The 17,918-nt window shown below is 45.0% G+C and overlaps 1 long non-coding RNA gene across 1 annotated transcript; it reads right to left on the bottom strand.

The window, feature by feature from the left end:
• Positions 1-4,082: 4,082 nt before the first annotated feature.
• On the bottom strand, positions 4,083-17,164 carry LOC103662785. Its single transcript, XR_568570.2, has 3 exons — positions 16,092-17,164; positions 15,217-15,303; positions 4,083-5,155 (listed from the first exon to the last, which is right to left on the bottom strand). It is a non-coding gene; the product is annotated as an uncharacterized LOC103662785 (long non-coding RNA).
• Between the last annotated feature and the right edge of the window lie 754 nt (positions 17,165-17,918).

Below are 17,918 nucleotides of genomic sequence, written 5' to 3'. Positions count from 1 at the left end.
CTGTGCCTCTATCAGCCAGACCAGAGCCTCCTACCATGGAAAGACAGCAACTCTCTTCCTGAATCAATATGGATTGTATTTTGAAGACCAGAGTGTATGAAAGAAATGATTCAAAACATGAATGGATTTGCACACAGGATACCGTCTGTGTGACACAACTCCATGCTTGATAGTTGGGTCCTGCTCCTAGTTTTCCTAAGCCATGTCCATTGCCTATCCAACAAGAGCAGATCACTTTTTAAAAATGGTCCTGGTTGACTATAAATAACCATATTCATTTAGCTGCTTGGGATTTCCCCTTCAATCATTCCTTTATTGGAGAGATATATTAAGAAGCATAATTTTTAAATTGGCTTAAAAACGTTACCTGTCCCTCCGCATAGGTCCAAATACTGCTCAATTTCCCCATCACCCAGTTTTCACTACTATGCTCTGTTCCCAGACTGTGGGCCCAGACATCTTCCTGTGCCTCAAACCTTTAGCCTTTAGATTCAGATCCACCATATTTACTAGAGATGATGCCCATCCCAGGCATTGTGTGAGACACTTTCACATACACTACCCCATTTGACCCCCAGAATTTTAAGAAAAGCAGAATGCCCCCATTTCACAAGCAGGAAACGCAGAGAGGCAGAGGGTCACCAGCCTTGTGGGGGCAGATCCAGGGTTTACACCTGAGTCTTCTCCAAGCCCCTTGCTCTCTGTATTAAATGCACTCCTTCAACTTCCCTTGCCCTGCTTTGAGCTGTCTCAGTTGGCGTCACTAACTACCCACACCTCTCTTTGCAAGAAATGTCTTCTCTCCTTTCCATCTGTGCTTGGGAATTCGGCCTCTCTGGGCTCCTCCCAGACCCGTCTTCCCTGCATTCTGTAATTGTCTCCTTACTACTGACGCCCTCCTTCTCCTTTCCTGCCACAGCCAAGGTCCTAAAATTCCGGCTACACTCTTCCCATTGCTCAGTTCCTATCTGTCGCTCACTTCCTCGAGATTGCCCACCAAAGGGTCAGCTTCCAGCCACGGCTGGCCCATTCCTCTATGTTTACCGCGTTCTGATTCCATCGAGACCTCAAGCAAGCTAGCGTATGCCGATCTGTATGCCAACAGGAGATATATACCCAGATACATATTTTTCTCCACAAATTTTTCAAAGCACCTTACTAAATATTTTTCCAGGTCTTCTGTTTTCCTTTTAATTATTGAACATTTTAAGCTACCTGGAAGTAAGAACTATGTCCTCTCCTTTTCAGTAGTGGCCTGAGGGCATGCTTGCAATCCAATTAGAATCAAATAAGAAACAGAATCCAAACTATTCCACCAAATGGAATCAACTTATCGTATACTCATTCTCTACATATTGAAATCCCAGCACTTCAGGGAACAGGAGAAGTAAGTAAGAAGAGCCACATTATCTAGGAAACAACGATTTCTTTTGTGAAAGTTAGCTAATACTACACAGAAGGCCCACTTCCCATAGAGGGAGGAGAGAAAGAAAGAAGACAGTCTTAGCACTGGCAGAAAGGCAGAAAACACTCTGATACCCTGCTGATAGAAGCGTAAATGGGTCACACCTTTTTGGAGGAAGATTTGTCAGTAAATATCAAAATAAAAAAATGCTTATACTGTTTGACCCAGCAGTTCCATTCTTTTAGAACTAATCTCACAGATTTACTCACATCTATGCACAAAGAAATGTATGTTGTAATATCCCCTGCAGCATTTTAAAAATGAGGTGACTCAACATCATATGAAGTTATCTCCAAGATAAGATATGTAAAAAAGCAAAATACAGAACAATATGTACAATGTGCTAATATGTATGGACATGGGTGAACACACAGGCACACACACACACTTGTATCTGAAAGAACTATAGACCCATAAACACACATACACACTTGGATTCGCAAAGACCATCTCTAGCAGCTTATACCAAGAAATTCTCTTAGCTGTTGTCTTTGGGGAGAAGAATGAGGGACTGAGGGGCTGGGGTAGGAAGGAAACTGATTTTCCCTCTGGATTTTTAGGTGCTAAGTTGAAATTTTGCCTTGTGCGAGTATTTTTTAAAAAATGGTTTTTTTTAAATTTTAAACAAAAAGAATTTTTTAACCCCTTAGGTTAACTTGAACAACTTTTTTTCTTCCCAGTTACATGTAAAGAATTGCTATAATTTAAACATTTTCCCCCCAGCGAAGTGTGAAGAAGTGCTGGAAGATTTGAGAGGCCTGGGTGGGCCAGCTCTGAATTGAGATGTTTCAGCCACTGATCTGCAATGGAAGGTTTTTCTGTTGCTGCCGCTGGGTTTTAGAACTTTAAATGAAGGGTTTCTATAAAGAGGGCACATGTAGTTCATCCATACCCAAAAGTCATCCCCATTAGTTCACCTCATACAAGGGTGATCAGCTATCCCTGGGAGAGGTTTGGAGAGACAACCTCAGTACTCTGTGAATTATTTTTCGGTGCTACCGGTTCTAGAACACATGTATGTAGAGTGTAAGCGGTACTGTCCACCAGCCACATCCAGTCTACTCCCACACCAGGGTAGGAGGCCTCTGAAGGTCAGTAACACTAACTCAGCCACCCCTCGAACTCTTTATTCTCAACACTCAGTTGCGAGTTCCTGGCACCATGACTAGTCCAGGCCTTCCATTTCTGGCTCGGGATAACTTCGTGATCTTCCCTCAGGAGCTCCTGAACCTGGCATCTTCTCAACCGCCAACCTCACACCCCAGGAGAGAAGGGGAAATTCTGGAGACCAGGACCCCCCGAGCACCCAGAAGACAGCCATGCACAGACAGGCTGGGACCCCAGGCAGCCCTGGGCCTCATAACAGCTGTCACTGGAGAGGCGATATTATACCAGCCACTGTTGTCAAGTGGAAATAAACTTAATAATAAGAATAACAGCAGCGGATGGATACTTGGGCTCTTCCAGAACAGCCATCCAGGGACATTCCGGCCTTAAAATTCTATCAATTCAAGCAAAAGTCAACGTTTCCACCCCGCCGGGGAACACTTGAGCCCTTAATCTCTTTTACTAGCGGCAGAGGGCCTGAGAACCAACGACAGCTGCAGACCTGGCCATAGCCCGGTCACCTGCGAGGAGCGACCCCCAAAGAACTGAGGCCCTTCTCTGCGTGTCTGTTTTTCTCACTAGTCTTTCTTTCCAACTTTCCCGTAGGTGTGGTAAGTCCGGAAGCGTACTTCTCAGATACTGTAACTCACACTTTCTCTGGGCCCCTCACAGCCTCAGAATGCTAAGATGCTTGCAATAATGCAGTCTCCTTCCTCGGCTCCCGCCCACTTCCAGCATGGATCAGGAAAAGGAGACCACATTTCCTTTACACTCCCAATCTCATTCATGTACCATCAAGACTCACCTAGGGGAGGAGAAACACTTCCCAGCCCACGAAGTGCATTTATATCTCTACGCATCTAATACATGGACCATTCCTGAAGCTTTATGCAGTTTGAGAGAGAGCATAATGCAGGTAAAACTTGAATTGATTTTAGGCTTATTTTCCCACAGAACAGGGACTTATAAATCACTCTACCTGTCAAACTCTGCCCTTTTTCCGATTCAGTCGTCACTCTCCTAGTAACTTGGGAGATCTAAACCAGACATTTGAATCTGCCAGGGGCCCTGATTGGATTATTTCCTTAATTCAGCTGAGAACTGGGGGTGTTACATTCTGTTAATTCACAGACGACCTATTTTCAATGAATGGTTCAGAGCAAACTTGTCTTTGAGACGCTGGACGTGACATAAATACAGTGCAGGAAGAAGTCAGTTCTCCATTCTGGCTTGACTTTCTGATTGTTCCAACTATTCACATAAGAAAAAAAAAATCCTCAAATGCTCTCAAGCTTCACAGACATATTTTTGTCTGTATGTTTACTCAGAAAGAGCAAATCTACAGTTTCATTTTCATATTTAAATTAACAGTGAGAGGAAGATTCTAAACCAATCCACAGACCCCAGCTATTCTGAATTAAAGCTAAAATTATGAAAACGAGTTAAAACCACAAATGGTGTCTGGCTTTTAAACTGTCTCTAACGCACAGATGTAACGCAGCCCCACTTTGCATTGAAACAGTTTTAATGGTTTTAAAAGAAGTTTTGTGTCTTCTTCTTTCCTCCTCTCCAGACTAACTGGTTCAAGTGCTATGGCAGTAAGACATGGAGTTAACCATCATTATCCATAATGGATTTTCAAAACTTCAAGTGCAAGGAGAGATTAAGAACTCCCCCCCCAACAACAACGTTTACCTATCAGAGGAAAAAGCGGGAAAATGAGGAGGCAGATAGAGCTTCATGATTCAAAGCAATGGCTTGTGCCAAATTCCTCACAAAAAGGCTAATTTGCGAGGGTCACCTTTCACCCCCAAGCCTGGAGGTTGATTTTGTATATGACGACTTGTGGGATCCGGGACTCCATGATTCAGATACCGGGCCACCTCAGGCCCATTGCTTTTCCCCACCAATATTTCTGTCTCTTTCTTTTTAAAGCATGCATTTCTTTCCTATTTTTACTGCTCAACTTCGAATAGTTTCTTTCCGTCTGAGCTATGAGGTCAACAAAAACCAGTCAGAACTGACTTTTCAGACGTTGCATTTTCCCCCATTTTTGTGAGAACTGTGATGAAAGAAACCCCTTAGCGTCCAGGTTTGCTGGCATCCTCCTCTCATAGAGTTCTTTCCACTTAGAAGGTCCTCCGCTCCCCTCCACACACCCAAGTCCTTCCTTCCCACCCTCCAAACCACACGAAGGACTGTTCTCATGACCCTCCTTCCCCCTCGACCCACAGAGAGCCAGCCCCACGTGAGCGCTTGGAGAACTGCAGAAGGGCGATGCCGTGCTCTTCTGTTCTTGAAGGAGCTCTCAGTTACAACGTCACGACTTTCACGTGCCCACAGGATGCAGCTCAAGGTAGGGCAGAGGCTAAACAAGGGGCCGCTTAGCTTGATAACACTTGGTCTACAGCTTGGCGGGAACCGCTTTCTCTGAGGAGCTGTGGGCATAGGCCTGCGGTTCAGCGACTGTCCTTCTCAGCCTGCTGCACTCAGCGGAAGGCTCCCCACGCGCATTTCATCCTGGCTTGTTGAAGCGGTTCGAAGAGGAACTTATCGATCAGGTGCTTTTCCTGAAAGCACAGTCTGTTTCCCAAAAGAAAATGCTACTATTAGACAATTAAACATATACACGCGTAGGAAAAAATTGTAAAAGACTGATAATGGACCAAAAAGAGTACAGGTTGTCCTCAGTGGAAAGCTAGGCATTGTCTAAGGCCAATCTTTCAAGTTCTTTGACTCCCGGAGATCTCTGTGCCTCTTATTGATTTTGAGCTACTTTACAACTCTGTAAATTGTACCTAACTGACAGTAATGAAAATGATTCGTGTCGATGGACATGCAAATGAATTTTGTTGCCTGAAAATACCATTGATTTCCCTCCCCTGCTGTGGAATGAGACCGGTTTTGCATCAATCTATAGGTTTATTGCGACATTATTTCTGGTTCTTTGAATTCTCCTTTGAGCCGCTTATAACATCTTCCTGGTTCCCACATGAATTAATGACCTCAGTAACATCGCTAACACGTTAACTTCATATCTGAGATTCATGGCTGTATTCTACTAAAAAAGGAATCTGGTGGACAGTACAAAATTGTTCTTTACTCTGTCACTGAGGAATCCATGGAGTTCCCTTCAGGTGGGCATCAAGAAGCTCCTCCTCTCCAGTCTCCAGCTTTGTTCTCTTCCCACCCCCACCCTTAGAGTCCTCTCTGTCTTTTTAGTCATTTATCCCCGTGACAGGCTTTCAGCCAGCCAGTCCCATCTGAAGAGAGGACAGGAAATCTTCTGATTCTCCCATGTCCTCAGTATATAGCAGCCACAGAAAAAAAAACTTGTCTATTGATGACACATCAGACCAAGACTCTAGTGTACTATACTAACTCCAATTGTCAAAGAGCTCCTCCAAGAAAGAGGGTAGGAAGGAAGGGCTTAAAACTCCATTCTACCACCATATGCTACCTTTCTTTTCCTATTAAAAAGGCATGTTGATCATTTGTCTTTCCATGAGTGAAGAGGGTTTCTACTGTTCTACTCTGTTCATTCATCCAGTTTCTATCATGGCTCTCAACCAGTTCTCAACATTAATCGGCATTTGCTATGTAACAGGTATTGTTCCATTGGCTGCAGATTTATCGACCTCAAAGAGCTCACAGTTTTGAAGAATCACCTCCACATAAGTGCGTAGTTACAATATCACGTAGCCATACAACATTCAATAAATCTGCCTTTTCAGAATAACTATCATGAAGATGTCCAATCTGTGACTCACACAACCAAAGGCTCAGAAGAGTACTTGGACCTAGGGTCCTTGACTTCTTTGCATTAAATTGGATTAAACCCAACCACCTCCGTACCAGAACCTACCCAAAAACAAAATAGTAGAGATCAGATCCTTCAGATGGCTAGTTATCAAGTTACTACTCACAATCCAGAGAATGTCAATACTTAGTTTGGCTTTCAAAAATGACAATTCCTAAAATACAGGATTAATAACAATATCTCGAAGAGCATTTAAGTGGTTGGGACACTGCATTGAGGCTCGACATTTGCGGGCGGGGGGTGCAGTTCTGCTTGCAGGTGCCTTTCTAAAGCGAGTGGGCAATTTATTTCCCTGACCTCCAAGAGGCTTCTAGAGTTTGCCATGTTTTATGAGTGATTCTTAAAGTACATTCTAGACCTCCCTCCTCTTCCAACTGTTCAGGCTTCACTAGGCTTTTAAACTTTCTATTTCATTACAGTACAAACAACTCCACAAGCGGGCCTCCTGCTTCTTCCCTCAGGCTATGCGGAATTATTCATACTCAAGGTCTAAAGAGGAACATCAGCATGAAGGAAAAACAGACTAAAGAGTGAAAACAAATTAGCAATCCAAACAGCCCTCTCCCTGCCTGTCGTGAGAAGGCCTTTGGTGTCTCCTCCCAGAGTCAAGGGGTTTTCTGAGTCAGAGATTAAAGGATACATTTCCAGGGCTCAGAGAACAGACGCTCTGTGAAATGTATATCCACTCAAGGCAACCAGGACCAATTTCGCATGCGCAGAACCATGGCGTGCCCCGAACCCTGCGGAAGCCTCCAAAGCCAGAGGAGCCTGGCCTGGATATTTGGTATTCTGCACCCCTTGGCACAGGCCTAAAAGTGCATTTCGTATTTTCCTTCATGCTTGGATGGAAAAAAGAAAGAAAAAGGAAGAAGAAAAATAAGGCGTTAAGCTATCTTTGGGAGTGTTGTAAAACCTATTAAGCATTTGCTCTTAACCAAGGTGATCTTGCCTCACAAGGAAACATTTGGCAATGTCTCCAGACGTTTTTGATTGTCACAGCTGGGGGTGAGAGGTGTTACTGGCATCTAGTCACTAGATAACTGATGTTGCTAAACGCCCTACCCTGCTCCTGGCAGCCCAACTGCAAAGGATGAGCTGGTCTAGGTGTCAATAGTGCTGAGGTTGAGAAACCCTATATTGAAGAGACTAAGCATTGAAAACAGAATTTTTTAAAAGTTTCCCTCTTCCTCTCTCTCTCTCTTACTCTCTCTCTCACACGCACACATGCACACAGCTAAGCTTCATCAGTGTGAAACCCATGCAGTTGCATAAGGCACCACGCTCAGAGCAGTCCCCGGATTTGAGATCATCCCCTGCTGTCGCCATCTTGAAATCTTAATAATGTTGAACAAGAGCTCCCACGTGTTCTTTCTGCCCTGGACCCGCAAATGATGCAGCTGGTACTGCGGGCAAATGCATGCACATGAAAGACTTGTCCATTGTCTGGAGCAGGACCACATATCCTCCCCTGCACCCTCTTTCTGCCCCAACATTTTCCTTCATCATAGCAGTGTGTTCTTGTTCTGTTTTGAAACCTCCTTTGGGGTATGGCGGAGCTGGAGCCGGAAAATATACCTGTATTGCAGATTCCAAAGTGCCTGCAGACTCGTTCCCTCCTTCCCCGTCAAGCTGTCTAGGATACCCGCCAAAGGCACCAAGGAGCAGGACGCATTATGTTATGTGCAACATAAACAGACATTTCCTCAAGGACCCTGGAAAGGAGCTGGAGGCACCGTAGACATGTCCTTTGCTGCAAGGGCAGTAGGGCTCTGCTCCAATCACCCTTGCGGGAATGACAACACAGGGCAAGCATCTTAATACCTGAAATCAAATAAAACCAACTTTCGCATCTATCCTCTCCTTGCAAGTCTTTTTTTCATACAAGGTTCTTCATTGTTCACAAACCTGTAATATGCTTTAAGTGTCCTATTAAAATTGCAGCAAGTTTCCTTCCATCGCTTTACTTGTTAATCCCTTTTCCCGTACTGTCCAAGGTCCATCAGCAACAATGTGTGACGGGATGTAAGACCCTATCCACAAAGACCTTGCTCACGCTTCCAAACACGTTCCCTAAAATGTCCTATTTGTGCAATTATCTGCGAGACTTACATGAGAAAACCACAGGAGCAACAACAAATTGGACAAGTATGAGAAACCCTGCCTACTAGGTCCAGGCCCCCCCCCCTTTGGAGACCAGCAGCATGTGTCTCTGCTGCCATCTCCTGGTGAACTGTCCTGCACACGCATCCGCGAGCATTGGCCCCTTGGGAGTGCCCCCTGAGCACTTTGGAACTGCACTTACAAAGTAAATGGGCTTTGAAAAAAATATTAAAGCACAAATCACAGCCGCTGCCACATTAGTAAACAGTTGAGAACATCAATAATAATTTCCAAGTTTGCAGGCGATTTGACTTAAAACCGTACTCACAGAGCAGAATTCAACACCGCGGTCTGTGAGCAGACAGCCTTCCCTGAGCAGTAGGAGTCTTCAGGGACCCACACAAGGACGGCGGGAAAGGCCAAGGGAGAGAGTCAGCAGGCTGTCGTAGTAACAGCTTGAGTTCTTCAGGGGTTTTTGTTTGCCCCTAGGTAGGAGGAAAGGGGCCTGCTTTTCCCGGTAAAGCAGAAATAGGGTCGATATCCCTCCTTAGGCATCATCTGAGATATGCCTGCTTCTCCTTTCCCCTTTGTACGTGCCACACAGACCAGATCTGCAATAATCACCAGGACGGTAGCCACGCAGATTCTTCTACAAGAGCAGGGATTCGATTCTATTCCCCACTGGAGTCCCACTAAAACAGCAGCTCATAGTAGGTGCTCAAAAGATACACGCTTACAAAGAGACAGTCAAAGCTGTCATTGCTGATATGCTCTATGCCAAGTCCTTTACAGTTCTTATTTAATCTTTATAGTGACCTGTGAGTATGTATTATTATCCATGTATTATTGATGCAGAAAGTGGTATTAAGCAGACTTGGTAACAGCCTGACTGACCAGAGAAGAAATTCATGTTATGTTACTAGTAGCCCATGGAGAGGTGGCTGCATAAAAAGAATATAATCAGTTATTAAGAAACCACTTTGCACCAGGACAGTGCTCAGTATTGTTTTATTTACCTTTACCAACAGCTTAGTGAGCTCAGTATTACTGAATATTGCCATTTTATAGATGAGAGCCAGAAGGCTGAAGCAATTTGCAGGGCTTCCAACCCAGGATGGCTTCAGTGAGGCAGCTCTACCTCCCCATACATCTTGCCTCGGGATAGGTGTCAGGCTGCCCTCCTTCCCCCAGGAAGTCACCCATGAGAGTAACAGTGAGCCAGCTCCAGCATGGAAGGCCCACCAACTGACCAGCTGCAAGATACTACCCACCTGAAAGATTTAGCAGCCTGGGTACAGAATAGAAAGAGACCGGATGTGGCCATCTCAGAAGTCAGGGTGGTTGCTTTACAGTAGACTAGAGTCTCCTACATAGAATGACAGAAGTCAAAAGGTCAGCTGTAAGAAGAAAGCATGGAACCGTGACAGCAACTTGGCTCCTCCATTTGAATGTTCTGTAAAGACTGGAAACTTCACATATTAAAAAATAAAAACAAAAACAAAAAAACAAATACCAGGGATACCTGGTGGCTCGGTCAGTTAAGCGTCCTGCTCTTGATTTCTGCTCAAGTCCTGAAGGAGCTGAGATGCCCTTCAACAGACAAATGGATAAAGAAGATGTGGTCCATATATACAATGGAATATTAGCCATCAGAAAGGATGAATACCCACCATTTGAACTGACATGGATGGAACTGGAGGGGATTATGCTAAGTGAAATAAGTCAAGCAGAGAAAGACGATTATCATATAGTTTCACTTATATGTGGAATATAAGGAATAGCATGGAGGATAGCAGAAGGAAGGGAAAAATGAAGGGGGGGAAACAGAGCGGGGGATGAGCCATGAGAGACTATGGACTCCAGGAAACAAACTGAGGGTTTCAGAGGGGTGGGGGGTGGAGGGATGGGCTAGCCCAGTGATGGGTATTAAGGAGGGCACATATTGCATGGAGCACTGGGTGTTATATGCAAACAATGGATCATGGAACACTACATCAAAAACTAATGAAGTACCGTATGGTGACTAACATAATATAATTTTAAAAATAAATAAATAAAAATAAAAAAGAACCAGCCCCCCCCAAATTAAAAAAACAAAAACAAAAAAACAAAAACCAGGGGTGCCTGGGTGGCTTGGTCAGTTAAACGTCCTGCTCTTGATTTCTGCTCAAGTCCTGATCTCAGCGTCCTGGGATGGAGCCCCGCATCAGGCTCCATGCTCAACAGGGAGTCTGCTTGAGGATTCTCTTTCTCCCTCTCCCTCTACCTCTGTCCCTGCGCACACGCTCGCTCATTCTCTCTAAAATAAATAAATCTTCCCAATTTAAAAAACAAGACAAAAAACAACAACAACAACTCTTGTGGATTGTTACACACAAAAACGTACACAAATGTTCATAGCAGCATTATTTATTGCTGCCAAAAAAACATGGAAACTAGCCAAATGCCCGTGGGCTGATGAATGGATAAATCAAATGTGGTATGGTCATACAGTGGACTATTACCCAGTAACCAAATGATAATGCTACAACGTCAATAAACCTTGAAAACATTATGCTACGTGAAGAGGTCAGATGTGAAAGGCTACATATTGTATGATTCTACTTACACAAAACGCCCAGAACACATAAATCTATAGAGACAGAAAATACATGAGTGGTTGCCTAGAGTTTGGGGTGGGAGCAGGGACAGATGTGAAGAAGGATGAGGGAGTGACTGCTAAAAGGTACAGGGTTTCTTTTAGAATCATAAAAATATTCTAAAATTGATTGTGGTCATAACTGCATAGCTCTGTGGATAAAAACACATTGAATTATATACTTTAAATAGGTAAGTTGCATGGGATACGAATTATACTCTGTAAAACTGTTACAAAAAAAGCTGTACTACATGCGTGTTTGGAAACAAAATGAATTCTTTAATTATGAAGGGAAAAAAATCCCTTGACGCTCCATTGAAAATGATCCAGCTCCTCCCCCTAGTCTTCCTTATCTCGGCAAATGGCACCACTCTCTTCCGCAGCTAGAAAGCCATCAGTCATCCTTGATCTCTCCTCCCGTACCACCTCCAAAATCCAACTCCACCAGCAACTACTGTTCATTACATCTCCAACACACATCTCCAACTTTGCCCGTTTAGCCTCGTCCACACTGCTGCCCCCCATTCCTAACTGATCCTGCCATCCTTGGATCTATTTCCTGTACACTGCAAGAGTGACTGTTTTAAAATAGATATCAGTCCGTGGCTTTCCCTGGCACAGACCCCACAGCGGTTGCCCATTGGAGGGCACGACATCCACCTTCACAATTGCCCGGCATTCCACCCCTTATGAGGCTCAAGGTGAACTGCTGTCCCTTCTGTCCCTCAGTTATGCCAAAATCTATGTCGTTCCTGGGCCTTTGCACATGCTCTTCCGTCTGACTGGACCAGCCTTCCTTAGAGTTTTTCTGAGACTGGATGTCAGCCACCCTTTAGGTCTCAACTCACAATTCCCCTCTCGGAGAAGATGTCCCTGATGCCCCATGTAGAGGGGTCCGCAGGGTTCAATTTCATGGTCCTTACCACAATTTGTAGTTACCCTATTTGTTGACTCTTGCCTTGCTCATTAGGACCAAGGTTTCATGTTTTCTTTATAATACACTTAAAAGAAACATCTTTTTTAAGGAAAGAGTGAATGAAAGCCCATAGAAATCCCTACATTTTGAGATTGGTTAGAGAGGGATCCAGCAAAGGTGCTATGTTCCTGCAAACTTAAATTCACAATCATGGCAAAAAAACAGGACTCTCAGATCCTAGTGAGACTATGGAAGATGTTACAATGATTTTTGTATTTGCTGAACTCAAACAATAACAATAGCATAGTATCTGCAACAATTTATGGAATGGAAATTCATAATATGGGGTATAGAACAATTAATTTCCTCACTTATTATCCTATTCAACATTTTGGTATTTCCTTAATAAATAATTCCAAAGAGAGGCTTAAACATTTATTCTGTTTTGTGTATGGATAATACGAATTAAGGAGGCATTTTTCTTCTGGATGTGGTTCTCCATCCCAAATTTGGATTATTTTCTAAAATTGAATGTCTGAGTCTCTGAGTTACTTTTCTCAAGTCATGACTCAAAGGGGGCAACAATTTGTGTATCCTTCCAAAATTCTTCTTGTTGCAGAAGAATAATAGTGTATTTTAGAATCAGTTGTTCAGGGATATCAATAAGAAACGTTGCCCATACTTCAATCAAATGAGGGGCAAGGAATGAATGGGGGGGCAGGGGAAACGGGGTAGTCAGCAGATGTCCTGGAGAACCGTGACTGCCCAAGTCCCTGTTTTTCGTCCCTCCCCCAAGCTGAACCTGAGTCCTGATTCGATTCAGGAGGCCTGAAGGGGAGGGCTGGAGACGTGTACATTTGCAACCCCAAAGGTATCCTAACACAAAGTCAGGGCTGGAAAACACTGACCAGGCACTGGGAAAAGATCAGGTCACCAGCGACACTAAGATGACCAGGATTTGGAGCTCCCCACGAGGAGGCCTTATCTGGGAGTGACAGTCATGGACACATGTATTTCAATGCAATAGGATAAATTCTCTGGTACCTTCCACTGGGAGTACAGAGAGAGCTGTCCCCGAGTTGGTCATATTTGTTCTGGAAGGATGAGGGAATTTTGAGGACTCACTTGGAGCAAGGGTTCTCTATTGCTACTTGCAGTTTTGTGTTTCCAAATACTTTTAGCGATCTGCTCTTGGAGAGGCATTCTCTTCACCAGCCACCAACATATCACAGTGTGAAACCGGTCTTAACAGGCCTGTGCAGCTCTAGCGCTCAGTTTGCTAAAATCATAGTAATGAAAGGAAGCTAAAAGGACCTGACAAGTCTTGTAAAAGGGCATCCCAGACCACACACTAGGTGAAGAAAAATCAAGCTACCATAGTTGGACGGGGCAGTTGCCTGGGGTTGCTCCAGGAAGGGTCAGGGACCGAAAGGTGTAGTAGATTGTTTTGAAGATAGAAGATGACTGACTATACAGAGTAAGAGCCAGCACTGCTGTCATTTAAAAATATCTGGGCTCTGTGACTGGTCAGAGGTCCAAGGAAGTTCTCATAGGGGCATTTCCGTGTTGGCAGTGCAAGCTGGAGAGGACCTTGCACTGTCTGCAACGTGAGCGACCCCCACTGGTGCCCCGGTTTATAGCCTTCAAGGGATCACAAAGATATTCTGGTAGCTTTTCATTCCTTTGGAGAATAAAGGGCCTAAAGAGACACACATTCCCAATATATACAGCTATTGTAAATCTAGCTATAACTAAACGCCACGATGGATTGTTCTCTCTGTAGAAGATTCCGGCAAATGTATTTTAAAAGCTTTTGAAAATGTATCTGTAGGACTGGTCTTCAAGAGAGAATGGAGCTATTCAGACAGGCACACGTATCTGGCAGAAATCAAGCTGAAGAAGAGTGTGATAGGAAGACTTTCTGGAAATAGAAGAGCTGGGCTTGAGTCAGACTGTACCATCAATTAGCTCTATCGCGTTGGGCAGTTGCTTAGCGCCTCTGACCCTCAGTTGCACTATGACAAAATGAAGGTGATCAAAACTTGCTTGAAAGGAAGAAAATAGAGGATTATGTAAAATGTGGTGGTTTTTAAAGGGATGAGATAGGTTCCTGGCGTTGGCTGGTCTTTCTACTTTTGTGTTAAAACTTTTTTAAGGTGGAAAGTTTAAAAAAACAAAAAACAAAACTGAAAAGCCAGTCCTGGAGAATAAAGCTCTGGAGACAATAGAAAGATCGGTGGTTGCCAGGGGATAGGGAGGAGGGCAGGATGAGTAGAGCACAGAGGATGGTCAGGGCAGTGAAAATACTCCGCACGATATTGTAATGGCTGATGTATACCATGATACGTTGGTCCAAACCCATGGACTGGGCAACACCAAGAGTGAATCCTAGTGTAAGCTGTGGACTCTGGGTGATACCAACGTGTCACTGTGGGCTCACTGATTGGAGCACGTGTTCCAGTCTGGTGGGGGTTGTTGATAATGGGGGAGGCTGTGCATGTGTGGGACAGGGGCTGTACGGAAAATCTCTGTACCTTCTGCTCAGCTTTGCTGTGAACCTAAAATGGCTCTAAAAAATAAAGTCTATCAAAAGAAAAAAGTCTGTAATGACACCACCAACCTGGCCTATTGAGTAATAAAGACAACTGTTAGACATATACCCCATTAGAATATTCAAGTAGATGGCAATGGTAGAAACAGTCTGATATGCCATAGAAACAAGTAGGCTTGAGGGTTAACTTGAGTCTTTTTTGGGCAGAAACGGATAGGTACAAAAGTCATTTTATTTACAAACCTCTAGTGCGGGTTGACCTTTCTCCTTTAAGACACATGCATGCCTCATTATCTTTCTATTACCTGCCAATTGTCAAATGTTCTCTAGAAAATTACAACCTCTGAACTTTACTTTAAAAAAAAAACCTCTAAATTAGTCATTAAATGGGAGGAAATTTAACAAAACTTTGTGTATTTACTTAGGCTTTTTTTTTTTAATTGTGTCTCCTTGCTGAGACAAGGGGAAATTTTAACGGCTAATCGACAACAGAGTGAGTCAACAGTGGCATCTAGTGTTCAACCAGATTCTTTCTGCAGAGCTCCTGGACGGAGGGAGACGGGCTCCCCGTTCACTGTCACGTGGAACTAGCCCGCTGAGATCATTGAAGTGCGCTCACCTGTGCGTTGATGGCACTGCTCCTACAGGCGTTCACAGGCAAAGGGCACAGTTGTCCTAATTCCAGGGACACCCAACATCTCGCGGCCTTGGAGGACACGTAGAGTTAGGGAGTTGGTTGCATCCCCTCTGCCTCAGCCTCCCCTCTATCCCAAGTTCAAAGACAGGGTGATAAGCCTTGAAAGTCCCTGGAGGAAAGTCCATCAGCACCCTGGCTGATGGTTTAACAGCCTTCTCCTGGAGTAAATTGAATAGATCTTGTTAACTTTGGGAAATAATCCTGGTTTTGCACTAGTTTTTCCCTGAGATCCTGAACTCTCAACAACCATTTGACATTCTATAAAGAAGGGGCTACCTTTTATCTATGTATGCCAGAGAGTTTCAACATTTTTTTACTACTTTTTTTTTTTACTAGCAGTGGACCTCTTTAGTAGAAAAAGTGAAGTATTATTTGGAATAACAATGTTACAAAACATAGATAAATTCAGATAAAATAGGTGAAAGGGGGTACCTGGGTGGTTCAGTCTAGTAAGTGCCTGACTCTTGATTTCAGTTCAGGCCAGGATCTCGGGGTCACTAGATTAAGCCCCTCTTCGGGCTCCTGCTGAGGGTGGAGCCTGCTTAAGATTCTTTCTCTCTGGGGCACCTGGGTGGCTCGTCCTTAAGCATCTGCCTTGGGCTCAGGTCATGATCCCAGGGTCCTAGAGTGGGGCTCCCTGCTCAGTGGGGAGCCTGCTTCTCCCTCTGCCTCTGCTGTTCCCTTTGTTTGTGCACGCTCTCTCTCTCTCTCTCTCTGTCAAATAAATAACTCTCTCTCTCTCTCTCTCTCTCTCTCTCTCAAAAAACAAAAAGAAAAAAGAAATTGTTTTAACTTACCCAAGCCCATCCGCCTTGTTAGTGATCAAGCTGAAATCTAAATGTAAAAATCTGGACTTTTAACCGCTAAGAGAAACTGTCCGCCGGCCAGCTGTGGCGTCCGCACCGTCCGCGGTGAAATCGCAGCTGCCCGCACTTCGTGAAGAGCGAGCGCCGCGCGAAGACCGCGCCTTGGCCATCGGAGGCTTCAGGGGTGCCCCAGGGGTGCACAGATGGCGCATGTCAAGCTGCTGTCGGTGCCACCGGTGCCAAACTAACAGCATTTCCCAGTGTCCAGGGGGGTTGGGAGGGGGGCACAGGAAATAGCTTGTTCCCTTGTTTCCTCTTCTTTTTGTGTCCCCTCATGTTCCAAGGCAGAGGTAGGCACAGCGATCATGGAGAAGGAGAAGGTCGGTGGCAAAACGCAGCTAGACTCAGAATGCCTGCCCTCCATCCCTGATGCTTTGCTCTCCAGTTAAACCCTGCCTCTTGACTCTGTCTTCCCTCGGGATCCGGGCTGTCCTCGCTCAGCCTCTCAGCCGCTGTTGCCTTGATATCGTCCATATGCCAGCCACTCCAGTAGGCACTGGGGACAGAGTCACGGGCGAAGACAGATGTGGTGCTTGCCTGTTGGTGGAGGCCGCAGTTTATGGAGTAGACAGTCATCAAGTTAATCCTCACAGGAATGGAGGCAAGACGTTGGCCGGGCTACGGACCAGGGAGGAAAAGTGCTCTTAAGATTACACATGTTACAGCGGGGTCTCAGCTAGTCCGCGGGGTTGGGGAAGGCTTCGTGGATGAATGTCTGTTGTCTGCAGCGTAAAGATCCACAGAACAAATAGGAGGTAAGAGCAGGAAGCAGCTCAGAGGAAGAGGGAGTGCGGAGCGGGTCTCCACCACCAAGGACACCCACTGTCACTGGCCTGCAGAGTGAGTCTAAGGAGACAAGCAAGGTCCAAAACTGCACAGCCGCGCGGGCACGCGCAGGAATTCGGGCTTTTTCTTAAGAATATTGCTTTAGGGGACGCCTGGGTGGCTCAGCTGGTTAAGCGTCTGCCTTCGGCTCAGGTCATGATCTCGGGGTCCTGGGATTGAACCCCATGTGGGGCTCCCTGCTCAGTGGGGAGTCTGCTTCTCCCTCTGCCTCCAGCTCCCCCTGTTCATGCTCTCTCTCTCTCTTGCTCTCTCTCTTAAATAAATAAAATATTAAAAAAATAAAATAAAAAGAATATTGCTTTGGGCGCCTGGGTAGCTCAGTCGGTTAAGCATCTGCCTTCAGCTCAGGTCATGATCTCAGGGTCCTGGGATGGCACCCTGCGTAGGGCTCCCTGCTCAGCAGGGAGTCTGCTTCTTCTCCCTCTGCCTCTTGCCCCCCATTCTCTCTCTTTCTCTCAAAAAAAAAAAACTTTCTTAAAAAAAAAGAATATTGCTTTAAGCAGGAGGGGATACAAAGCTATTTGCGTTTTTAGAAGATCACTTCACTCTGCAAGAATGAAAGGAAGGACGAAGAGAAGGCATGGACTATTTGCAGAATACAAACACAGCAGAGGGGGAGCTCTCCTGAAGCAGATACTTCTGACTGCACACCCAATAGCCACACTCCCCTTCTGGCTTACTCACAGGATTCTGGTTTTGCGCGAAGTGGTAATGTTATTCCGTTAAACTTACCTTCTCAGAATCCCTTTTCGTCACGGCTGGCCCAGTGACTCAGTCCTGGCCAATCCTATTTTATAAGTGGAACTCTTTTAAAGTGCAGGCACGGCTCACAGGCCCTTTGTTCCTTTGGCCTTCCACCTTTTCCTTCCCTGAATATAGAAGCGAAGTCTGGAGGGAGCCATCCCTTCCGGC

Source organism: Ursus maritimus, unplaced genomic scaffold (assembly GCF_017311325.1).
Source record: "Ursus maritimus isolate PB19 unplaced genomic scaffold, ASM1731132v1 scaffold_1, whole genome shotgun sequence".
In the NCBI taxonomy this organism is placed as follows: Eukaryota; Metazoa; Chordata; class Mammalia; order Carnivora; family Ursidae; genus Ursus; species Ursus maritimus.
This window is presented reverse-complemented; position numbering and strand designations above follow the sequence as displayed.